This window comes from Humulus lupulus, chromosome 5 (genome assembly GCF_963169125.1).
Source record: "Humulus lupulus chromosome 5, drHumLupu1.1, whole genome shotgun sequence".
Lineage (NCBI taxonomy): Eukaryota > Viridiplantae > Streptophyta > Magnoliopsida > Rosales > Cannabaceae > Humulus > Humulus lupulus.
In genome coordinates, this window is record NC_084797.1 from 214,024,921 (window position 1) to 214,037,212 (window position 12,292).

A 12,292-nucleotide genomic window follows, 5' to 3' on the forward strand; every position below is an offset into this window, starting at 1 on the left:
CATATGCCCATAACCCATTTGGGGTCTTGTTAGTCATATGGGTCATATGCCCAAGCCTACATACACATATACATATCATAACACTTTTAATAACATAAACATATAGATAACATAAGCACATAACATATTAATTCTAGCCTATTTTCCTTACCAAAGTTACCGGGATAAAATGGACTGAGTTAGGACTTTTGGAACACTCCTAAAACCACAATGAACAAGGGTGAGTCTAAAGAAAGGAGATGAAATGAAAGAGAATAGGAAGACTAAACCATTAAACGAAAATATGCTTACCACCACTTAAGTGCTTAAGAACTTGGATTCCCTAACCAAAAATAAGAATAAGGTTAGGGGACTGAGTAGAAGGTTTTGAGAAAAGAAATAACATAGAATACAGAAAGGACTAGAGTTTTGGGTTTACCTCAAAGATTGCAAGATCAATCTAACATCCACCGAAATACTATAGCACTCACTTACTTCCCAAGTGTTTGATAAGCTTATGATGTTTAAGCTTATAGTTTTTCCCCAAACCAAGTGTTTACACTCTCTCACTCACTTAACACTAGCAGCCTCTGAACTTAGAGCAAATGGTGAATAATGGCTGGGTACTAGGTCCTATTTATAGAGTTTGGGAATGAAAATATCTTGATTTTACTTGAATAAAAATAATGGCTTTTTAGGTGAAAATCATTTGAATAATCGTTCAGCAGAGGCTGAAGACTCGTTCAGAAGATGCTGGACTGTTGAAGGAGTTTGAATGGCTGAAGGGAAAAGAATTCAAATGTATTTGAATTCATGCTGGTGGAGGCGATATATCGCCCCCTATAGGCGATATATCGCCTGGACCTTTGTTCCCGAGGCGACCGTGCATCGATTCGTGTTTTCCGTATCTACGTGCTGCGACATATCGCCCCCTATAGCTGCGATATATCGGCATACGCTGAATATTTAAACACGAATTTACACATTTTTAGCTGAGTTTGAATGGAGTAAACAGCCTTGACTAAGCCCTCAACGTGCTCAAAGCTGCTGACTGACCCTATACATTCAAACTTTTACCCTTATTTAATTTAATCCTCAAAAATACTAAATCCTTAATTACCATTCAAAACATGTGCTTAAAATCCTATTGGTTGATGTCTAAACCTTATAATATAATAATATATTCCTTAATATCAGACACATTAATCAAACCTTAGGTTATACTTAATATTCTTAAACTATAGGTTAAACTTAGAAAATCTATAAGTACTACTATGAGTGTCCAAATAACTCCCGGTCTGAACCAAAAATCCAAAGTAACAATGATAACACTAAACATACTATAATACTACTAAACAATTAGCTAAGTAAAGTTCTTGGACTCTACAACTCCTCAACCATCACCCAAGATATGGCCTTCCTATTGATCAAATTTGGGATTAGTGTCACTGTTGATCTTTCTTCTGCTATCTTTGATCAGATAGTATCCTTGAGTGGTGCCAAGCGCAAGGGTCAACACTTGATGTTTCCTCAAGTTACTTACAAGTTGTTGGACTCTCAACGTCCTTTGAAGAAGTCTTATGAGACCTTGATTCCTCCTTTGGTTAGTCCTACCTACACTGTCAAAAAGGTCAAAGATGATACTACTCCTACCACAGCTAGAAAGGTCAAGGGCATTAATTTGGCTGGTTCTGGGTCTGGAGATGTCGAGTTTGACTCTCTTGCTGTTGAGACTACTCTTACTTCTGTCTAGACAGATATTACCAGTCTCTCTGAACGGTCACTTCCATGGAGGATACTCAGCGCCAAATTCTGGCTTCTTTGGCAATCATCAATGCCTCTATCACTCCAGCTCCATGATGGTTTCAGTTTCTCTCCATCTACTTTTATTTGCTTTCAATAAATGTAAAAGAACACTGAATGTGTCTTTATTTTGGTTCTGGTTTCTTTTTTCTTTGGTATTTTCTTAGACAATGAGGTAGAGAGAGTACTTTATTTTTTTGGTTCTTTGATTATGTTTTTTTTACCTACATTGGTTACTTGTTTTAGTTATGTTGTAACGACCCAAAATCACTAATAAGGCTTAAGGGCGTTGATGAGAATGTCGGGAGGGTATAATTGGTATTTGTGTGATTAAATGGTTAAAATGCATTATTTTGTGGCATGCATGATTAATATGATTATGTGATATGCATGATTATGAGTATTAGATATGCATGTGGGCCCTGTATAGCTTATAAGGGCATATTTGTGATTTTGGCCTATTGAGGGCATAAATGCGATTATATGTGATAAATTGTTGAGACCACATTATTATGTGGATATATTTGCAGTATATGGCTCGAGATGGTCCTAGTGAGCGGATTAGCGAAAAATTCACAGCGAGGTTTAATACCCAGCTCGAGGGAACCTAGGGGTATTTTTGGGAATTTAGAGAATATTATGAGAATTAATAGATATTCAGTGAATAATTGGTAATTATTTGGAATGATAGGATTAAAGGGTAAATATTAGGAACACTTGAGGAATTAGCGGGAACCGTGAGTGAAATGACTATTTTACCCTTAGAGCAATTAAAGGGCTAAGTATTACAAAGGAGGGTGTTTTGGTCATTGTGTGGACTAAGGGTAAGGTCGGTTAGGCACTAAGGGTACTCAGATCTCACTGAACATATTGGGAAGGCTCCAAAACTTTTTCTCTCTCTCTCTCTCTCTCCCTCTTCTCTTATACGATTTCTCCTCCTCCTCTCTTGGGCTTGAAGGGTTCTTGATGAACTAAAGGACTAAGCTAAGGAAATTCTGCTGGGAAGTCTTGAGTAACTGAAGTATCTAGCCAGGGAATTCAGCTGGGAAAACTTAAGGGATTAAGCTCAATAAGTGAAGATTGAGCTAAGAAGTTTAGCAACAATTGAGGTAGGTTCATGTCTTAATTATGTTAGAGAATTTAGAATATTAAGGTGAAATTAAGCTGAGTATTGCGTGCAGAATGTTTACTAATTTGGGATAGTGATTTTAGTATAATTGTTAAGGTTTTGGTGTCTAAAGTATGTGATTTAATCCTGAACTCGTAGTTGGGTTCGGTTCTAATTGGGAGGCTTGTTAGGTTTGAGTTTTGAGAAATTTGGCTGGAGTATATGCTGAGGAAACCCAGAAATTCTGGGTGCAAGGGGTCGCGCCGCGACCCAGCTCAGGGGCACCACAGCCCATGTGCCCAGAAAGGCCTGGGTATGCTCTCTGACTTGGGGGCGCGCCGCGACCTTAGGAGGCAAGTCGCGGGCCGCCTCCCTGTGGCTTGGGGTTTTTGGTCTCTGACTTGGGGGACAAGTCGTGACTCAAGGGGCCAAATCACGGCCCGCCTGGGGATTTGTACCTTGGGATGGTTTCTAGAATTGGTAAGTCTCGGGGGTTCGAACCTAAGCGCTCAGGAAAATTTTTACTACCCGGTTTAGTAGAAATTAAGGTCCCAGAGGCTAGATTTTATCTTCTAAGTATTTATTTCGATTGGAAGTTGACGATTACCCATTGGCCACTGTGACAAGGTTTATCGCCAAGGCTCAGGACTGAGGATCGTGCTCGGGACCGTTTTATTATCTTCTCTCGGAATTCAAGGTAAGAAAACTGCACCCTTATGTGGTTGTGTTGGGAATGAGATTCCCTATATTTGGATATGTATGTGTTGTATAACTGTGATATTGCTATGAGAACATGAAATGAACGACCGAAGAGAGCAGGGGCTGATGATTTGTGCATAGGACGCAGCTTGGCCACTGTGAGTCTGGGTCAGATAGATAAACATTGGACTCAGCCTAAGCGAGTCGGAGTCAGTGAAGTAAACAGAGTGCGCGGCCTAAGGGTGCCGACCCTGAGTATTGCATATTGATTAAGATAAATTGCTGAACATAAATGTTTCTTGTTATTGGTTTAATGCCTATGACTTGTTGAATGTCTGGATGACTAATTTATGATTGATTGAATATCATCCTTGAATATGTATTTTTGTTATGGTTTTTTTTGCTAGGCCTTGGCTAACTGGTGCTACATGGTGCAGATAAAGGCAAGGGTAAGATGGATCAACCCTGAGTTGAAGAGCTCTGGGGGCGAGGTGTACATTGCCAGCTGCTCGTCCGCCACGGCCAAGGAAAAGTATAGGGACAGAGCCTAAAATTTGTATTTTGCCATTAGAATGGGCACTGGATTTTATATAACTTTTGATAATTTTGTAACTTTGTCTCATAAATCCTGTTTTTGGGATCCCATGTACCAAACATCTATTTTAATAAAAATTTACTGTTTACGATCAAAATCTTTTAACCCTAACTTGATTATAGACTTTAGGATCACATTTTTGTTCAAATGACTTGAGTAGCAAGTCCTGCACTATTTCAAACACACAGTGTAACGATCTTGGTTATCCAGGGCGTTACATATGTGCTTTGGTTATATTTGGCAAGGGGAGTCATTTTGGTACTCTTTTCATTATTTGTGGATTTAAGCACTAACTTGTAATGACCCAACTACTCTAGACTTTGGACCATTAACGACAACTATACATAGACACTAATCTTTAATAAAACTTACAAGTGAAATAATCATTACTTCATTAAAAACTTGTAAAAACAAATGTTAAATTACATAAAATTTAAAGTAAGATATGGGATCCCATTGTTTTAAAAGAAAAACATAGCATAATTTTAAATAAAATGAATTACATGATAAAGTGCAGAAAATACATATAAAACCATAATTAAAGAGACTTCATCCTCGAATCGAACACTCGGTCCTTTGACTCCATTCCGCCTCAATATCAGTCATAATAATCAAACCTTAGGTTAAAATTAATATTCTTAAACTATAGGTTAAACTTAGAAAATCTACAAGTGTTACTATGAGTGTCCAATTAAATCCCAGTCTAAACCAAAATCCACAGTCATAAAAATACTACTACTATTACTATTATACTACTATCTAACTAGCTAAGTAAAGTTCTTGGACTCTACATAACTTGTTTTTGCAGGGTCTTTTAAAAAATAGATATGCTTTGTCTATAAAATTTCTAAATGGGGAGATTGTAAATCCTAAAATTGTCAAATTTTATAGAGATATCTTTTTATTTAAAAGATGATTTAAATTCTTTTTTATTGTGATTTTCGAAATTAATACCTTAGATTAATTGGTAAGGTTTGCAAATAATTCCTTATTTAGTTTGATATTCTCACAATATGCTTATAAAGGAATTGGTATATTGGTTTTATAATGAAAATATTATGTGCTTATTCGAATTCCTTTCTGGAAATATTTTCTATTGATTTTCGTGCTTTCCAAGATAATCAACTACATGAAATACAATCTTGGAGAAATTAATTATTGATTTCTATCTTGAAAATTTTGATTAGTCGCAGGTATTAGTTGTCCCCGCAAAATTCTTATATGTAGGATCAGAGTCACAACTAAAAATGGCAAATCTTCATTAATCAAGAATATCTTCAAATATTCTTGCTTTTATTGGAGATTCTTTCTCATCCTTTCTAAGCACGAAATGGTCTCTATAAATAGGCTTCTATGACCTTGACAAAAATGAACTCTTTGGTACATAGTTTGTTAGTGAATTGTAATATTTGTGAGAGTTCATAGCTTGTATTCAAGATCATTGTATTCACGTGTTCTTGTAATAAAATGAGTGTTTAGTTTTTGTGGTGAGTCTAAACTACATTCATGAGTGAATACAGGTTTTAATTTGAACACAATTCTTAGAGTCTTCGGGAGAATATTTTACAAGCCTTGCGTCGGGAGGATGCAAGAACTCGCTAGCCATTGAAGGGAGTTCAAGTGGTTAGGTGTTTCAATCAAATCAGATTAGTGAAGAGAAGTACAACAAAGTTGCAACAAATCTCAAGAGGGAGTCTTGTTTTGTTTAAGTCAATATTTTGTATTTGTGATTCTTTATTAATTGGTTTTATTCTCTGGGTGTGGCCCCAAGGAGTAGGTTATCTGAAAGGGTTTCTAAACCATGTAAAAACTCATTGTGTTCTTTATTGTTTTTGCATTGTCTTTTTATTGTTTTCAGTTTCCGTCATGACGATGTCTTATTTTGTCCCGACAGATCTGAAACTGTTTCAACATTTAATTATCATTCCGCACAATAATTAATTCATCTGGTTTAATTAATTTGGTAATTACTAAAAATGAGATTTCAATCCTTTTATTGGAGTCGTACCTTCTCATCTTGGGAATCTTACTAGATTGCATTCTCTTTTTGTCTCATTTATATGAGCCTTATTTTTAAATTAGTGTTATGGGTTAAAGGGAGGATACCTATTATTGTGTTGGATCTATTATTGTGCTGGATTTGTGTTCATTTACCTTTGCAGCAGTTGTTGATAATGATGGGAGGTTCAAAATTAACAGTGATTTTTTCAATAACTATCATGTAGAAGATCCATCAAAACGAGTTTAATGTGTTGGCAAAGAACACGCAAAGCCTTCCCTTAGCCACTTTTTCATACAGGCGATCAAGAAAAAGGAATGTGTTATGTGTTTATCCATTTATACGAAAAAAGTTTTACCAAAGAATAGAAGAGGTGGTATAGGTGAAGAATATTTTAAACCTTCTTGGACATAACATCTATTTAGTTGTAAAGATTAGCACATGTATATAAGAGATATATATATATAAATATTGATATATTGAAATAATAATCTTTATATATGTAAGGTAGGAGAAATTATTAATTAAATGATATGCTTAGGAGTAAATGGTTGGCTGATGTGAACAATATTTTATTCTAAAAAGTCATATTTTTCTAATAAAATACAACCATAGTTTCTGCAATGATCATGTAAGACCTCTAATGTCTATTATGGTTCAATAAAGCGGAAATAATTCGTCGCATTCCTTTACACCTTATGAATTATCTTACTTGACGAAGTTGTTAATTTTAGCATAAATTCCTTTGCTTCTTCTATTTGTGCACCTCGTTTATACGAAATGGTTGTTTCCTGCAGTTGTTTGATTTATTCCCTGCTGAATCAGTGTCCCACTTCCCTCTGTAATTGTAACTCTCACTCCTTTCTACAAATATATTATATCAATAAAAAAAATAAGAGAAGATATTTTTTTATTCATACTTTTGAGTACAATACAACGTTAATCAAAGGCTAGAAGTATTAAGTAAAGTGGAAGAATAACTAATAAAAACGCAACTATAATATCTACAGGCACTTCATTAGTATAATACTCATAGAATGATGCAAAGTACAAGCAAACAATCACTAAAGTTATGAGCAATAAAAATAAACTTATGAATAGAGGATGAATTTATCTAGAAGGGTAAGAGATGAAGAAGTTGTAGCAAGTAAATGTATAAAAGTTCAAAAAACTCAAGAGAAAGCATACAGAAAACAATGGCAGAGCAAAAAGAATGAAGTTTGTGAATGAGAAAAATGAAGAGCTCAGTCAAAACAGCTGAGACTCTCAATAATATATATATGTATTGAGCAAGGAAGCTCAATACTCGAGTGAAACCGAGTTAATTACAGAGCTACCATATTAACTCTGCAGTAGCTAAGGCAAGAGATCTGTATTCAGACTCGGTGTTGGATCGGGCAATGACTTGTTGCTTTTTAGAGCACCAATTAACTAGATTACCACCAAGAAAGACACAATATCCTGAAGTGGACTTTCGATCATCGACACAACCAGCCCAATTGACATCCTTAAGGCCTTGAAGATCAAAACTAGATGTTGGTTTGAAGCACAAACCAAGTGTAGGAGTGCCAATAAGATACCGAAGAACACGTTTACAAGCTGACTAATGAGTTGTAGTTGGAGCTTTTAAGAAATAACTTAGACGATTCACAGCAAAAGCTATATCTGGCCTAGTCATTGTGAGGTAATGAAGTGCACCAATCACACTTCGATACAACTTTGAATCTCTTAAAGGAGTATAACAATGTAGACTTAGTTTGATGCTAGGAGATATTGGAGTTGGTTGGGACTTAGCATCAACCATATTTTTTTTCTGTAGTAAGTCGTGAATATATTTTCTTTGATCTAAGTATATACTAGAGGAATCACGATATACTTCAAAACCAAGAAAATAGTGCACAGAGCGTAGAACTTTCAAGGCAAACTGTAAGTTCAAATCCATGATAAGTTTGTGAATTTGAGCAGCATCATCACTAGTTATGAGAATGTCATCAACACAAACTAGGATGAGTAAAAGTTTATCATGTCGTCTAGAGAAGAATAAGCTTGTGTCAGATTTCGAATTAGTGAAGCCCCATTGAAGCAATGACCATTTGAGCTTGTCAAACCAGGCCCTTGGAGCCTGTTTGAGGTCATAAATAGATTTATTAAGCTTGCACACATGATCAGGGTAGTGAGAGCTAACAAAGCCTTGTGGTCGATTCATGTATTTTGTTTCATGCAACTCACCATTTAAGAATGCATTATCACATCAACTTGATGTATATCCCAGCCAAAAGTAGCTGCAAGTGTGAAGATTACTCTAATGGTACATGGCTTCACAACAGGACTATAGGTCTCTAAGAAATCTAACCCAACTGTCTATTGAAATCCTTTAGCTACAAGTCGAGCTTTGTACCTATTAACACTGCCATCAACATTGTATTTGATCCGAAACAACCACCTATTATTGACGACTTTCATTTCAGATGTATATGATACAAGAGACCAAGTGTTATTTCTCTCCAAAGCTTGAAATTCACTCTACATTGCTTGTTTCCAACATGGATTAGCCCAAGCATGTTTAACAGATATTAGTTCTAATTCGGTGAGTGTATTAGCTAGAAAAGCTTTGGGTTTAAAAGTCCCTACTTTAGACCTTGTGACCATAGAGTGAGTATTGTGTGTAATTGGTGGAATTGGTAACTGAACTGACATATCAGAAATGGGAATATAAGTTAGGACATGATCAAAATTTGGACTCATAGACACAGACTCGGCTGGCACATTATTAGATATAGAGAGACTTAGTTTAGTAGAGATAGATGAAGGTAAGTGAGTAGAATTAGAAGGAGAGGAAATAGGACTACAAACCTATATTGGAGAGGTTTGTGGAGCTGGATAGTGTACTGAAGTGGGAACTTGGTAAGAGTTGACATCAACAAACTGACTTGGAGTGGTATTTGACACAGACTTGGATGGAAAAATAATTGAATAAGGAAACTCACTCTCATTGAAGGTCACACTCTAAGCAACATATATCTTACCACTGGGATGCAAACATCGATAGACATTTTGGGATATACTATAACCAATGAAGATGCACTTGGAAGATCGAAATGCAACTTTTTGATTTTGATAGGGTCTGAGCAAAGGAAAGCATGAGCAACCAAACACTTTTAACAAGTTATAATCAGGAATTATCTTAACAAGTTTCTCATAAGGTGGCTGAAAACCAAGAGTAGGGGTTGGTAGTCTATTTATGAGATAGGTGGCAGAAGCAAAGGCTTCCCACCAGAAAGTAAGAAGCATATTGGCTTAAGCTAGAAGAGTGATACCAATATCCACAACATGCCTATGTTTCCTTTCTACACGACCTTGTTGTTGGTGTGTATGAGGGCAAGAGTTTCTTCTAACAATGCCCATGTTCTGAAACAGTGTGTATAATGGTTGGTATTCTCTACCTAAATCAGTTTGGATGTTCTTGATTTTTGTTTGAAAAACTCTCTCAACAAAGGAAATAAACTGTTGAAAAATTAGTTGAACTTCAAATTTGGTTTGCATAGGGAAGATCCGAACAAATTTAGTGAAATCATCAACAAAACTCACATAATATTTGTAACCATCAAGAGATGTGTAAAAAGATGGACCCCAAACATCTGAAAATATTAGTTCAAAAGGTTGAGAGGTCTCATTATTGATCTTTTAAAGCTGAAATGATGCAGTTTGCCGAGTTGGCATGCATCACAAAAATCAAGCTTATTACATTTGACATTTGGTGTCACTACAGAAAGTACTTAGCTATAACAGGTTGAGATGGGTGACCAAGTCTACAGTGCCAAATGGAGGCAACTTTTGACTTATCATGTATAGGATTATTGGTTTTGGTACAGTTAAAAGCTACCGTATTACACTTGAGAAGACCAATGGATGACTCATATTTGTGAGTGGACACAGCAGGAGGAATGGAGGAGGAAACTTGGAGTTTGTAAAGGCCTTCACTGAGGGAACCCCGAAGAAATACTTGCTTCGTGGTTTGTCCTTAACAAGACAACAATCAGAGTCAAATTCTAAAACAACATGATTATCTTTGGCAAACTGAGATATGCTAAGAAGATTCTTAGTCACATTAGGAACATGAAGAATATCTTTTAGAATTAATGACTAATTAGAGTTATAAGATTGAACTGAATTAGAATCAATATGAAGTATAGGCAGAGAGTTACCATTACCTACAATCACCTTAGCTTTGCCTTTGTAATATGTTTTGTTTAACAGCTGTTGAACATCAGTAGCCATGTGATTGGTTGTTCCACTATCCAAGAACCAAGCACTTGGTGAGGCTTCAAAGACATGAGAATCAGTGATGTAGGCTTGAGGAGTTTCAGATCCAGTTGTGGAAGACGATTTTGCATTAGATGTAGTGCCAGTGTAATTCACATCAAAATGGTGATAACACTTTTGAACAGTATGTCCATTCCGACCACAGGGTTTGCAAAAAATCTTGTTTCCACGAACATATCTATGACCAGCTGAGGTAGATTTGACACCATGATTCGGAGTACGATTCCCAATTACCCCGAGAGCTTCCACAAAGAGAGAGGCTGGAAAAGTTAGCTTGAACATTGTCGAGAGTTGTGCTAGTGAGTTGTTGAAGCCTCATTTCCTGACTATGTAGTCTGAACTGAAGATCTTGAATATTCAGAGGCTCAGATTGATTGGTGAGATTCACAAATGTAGCTTCAAACTCAGGTCCAAGACCGCCGAGAATGTAGAGGCAAAGTCTGTCATCGGAGATTGGTTCACCGGCTTCAGACAAAGTATTAACTGTAAAAACGCCCTAAACTAGTACTTAATGAAGCATTCACATTTCGTTGGTTTTTAAAGGAAAGCCACTTATTATAAAGGTTTCAGTGGGTTCTTGCGTAAAACATGCAAGTTGGGCCCAATAGTTTTAAAAGAAAATATGAGTTTTTATGCAAAGTTCCAAAAAAAAAAAACCAATGATTTAAGTCCCACTGATAAGTTTAAAAAGTCTCATAAAACATAACATTATTAAAATGGCGTCTTTAAGTGATCGTTTTTTCATCCATAGGATGCCCCACGCCATACACACCAGGACGATAGAACTTCCCACATCACCACGCGCGCCATGGAGAAACCTATTTGCTACTGGGAAGGGAAAGTAAGGGGGTGAGCTAAAAGTCCAGTAAGGAAGTACAAACAACAAGCAAGTAAGATACAACAATTTACAAACACTATCGTTCATCTTTACACATCATAGCATCATCGTAAGATTGGCATCAATATCATAAACGTAAACATATTACCACCATCATATCATAAATATCATAACATCATAACAGAATCATAAACATCACCAAACATCATAACAAAATCATAAACATCATCAAATATCATAACATAATCATAAACAATTCCTTGTGAACATGGCCCGCTAACTTGTCCATGCCACCCTTTGAGGTAAACAAGAGTCTCTGGTCCTTGAATAACCTCAGTGCGTCCGCCCATGAAGTTACGTCTTCATATCCTTAGTAACTCGGGTTACGTCTTCTTTATCCTTAGCAACCCATTTTGATGTGTCGCGTTCATCACGCTAACATCCATTCATATCATACAACATTCATACAAGCCAACATATCATCACATTATGGCATTCATAATTCATAACATTTCATTCACACAACAGTCTTACCATTCATAATATAACATTCATAAATTCTATCTAACTTCCTTACCTCAGGTCCAAGTTAAGTAAAATCACAACTTCTCAACGAGCCTATACCATAATCAAAACGACATTTCTTAGCTTCATATAATTACTATTTTGCCCTTTCATACAACTCATGTGTGCATGGGCCATGCACACATAATAAGAGTTACACACAACATACAAATATACTTAATTACACATAAGGTCATAAAAAGAATAATGCTCATTTTACCTACTTTGCATGCATGATCTTTCTATAAAAACTACATGGTTGAATAATAGACATAATTTTGGACGTAAAAGTGAATTTGCATGTAACATGCATATGTGGGAACGTTGCGTAATTGTGGCGTCTAAAAACGATAATTCTTCACGTCTTACTTCAATCGTTTTAAA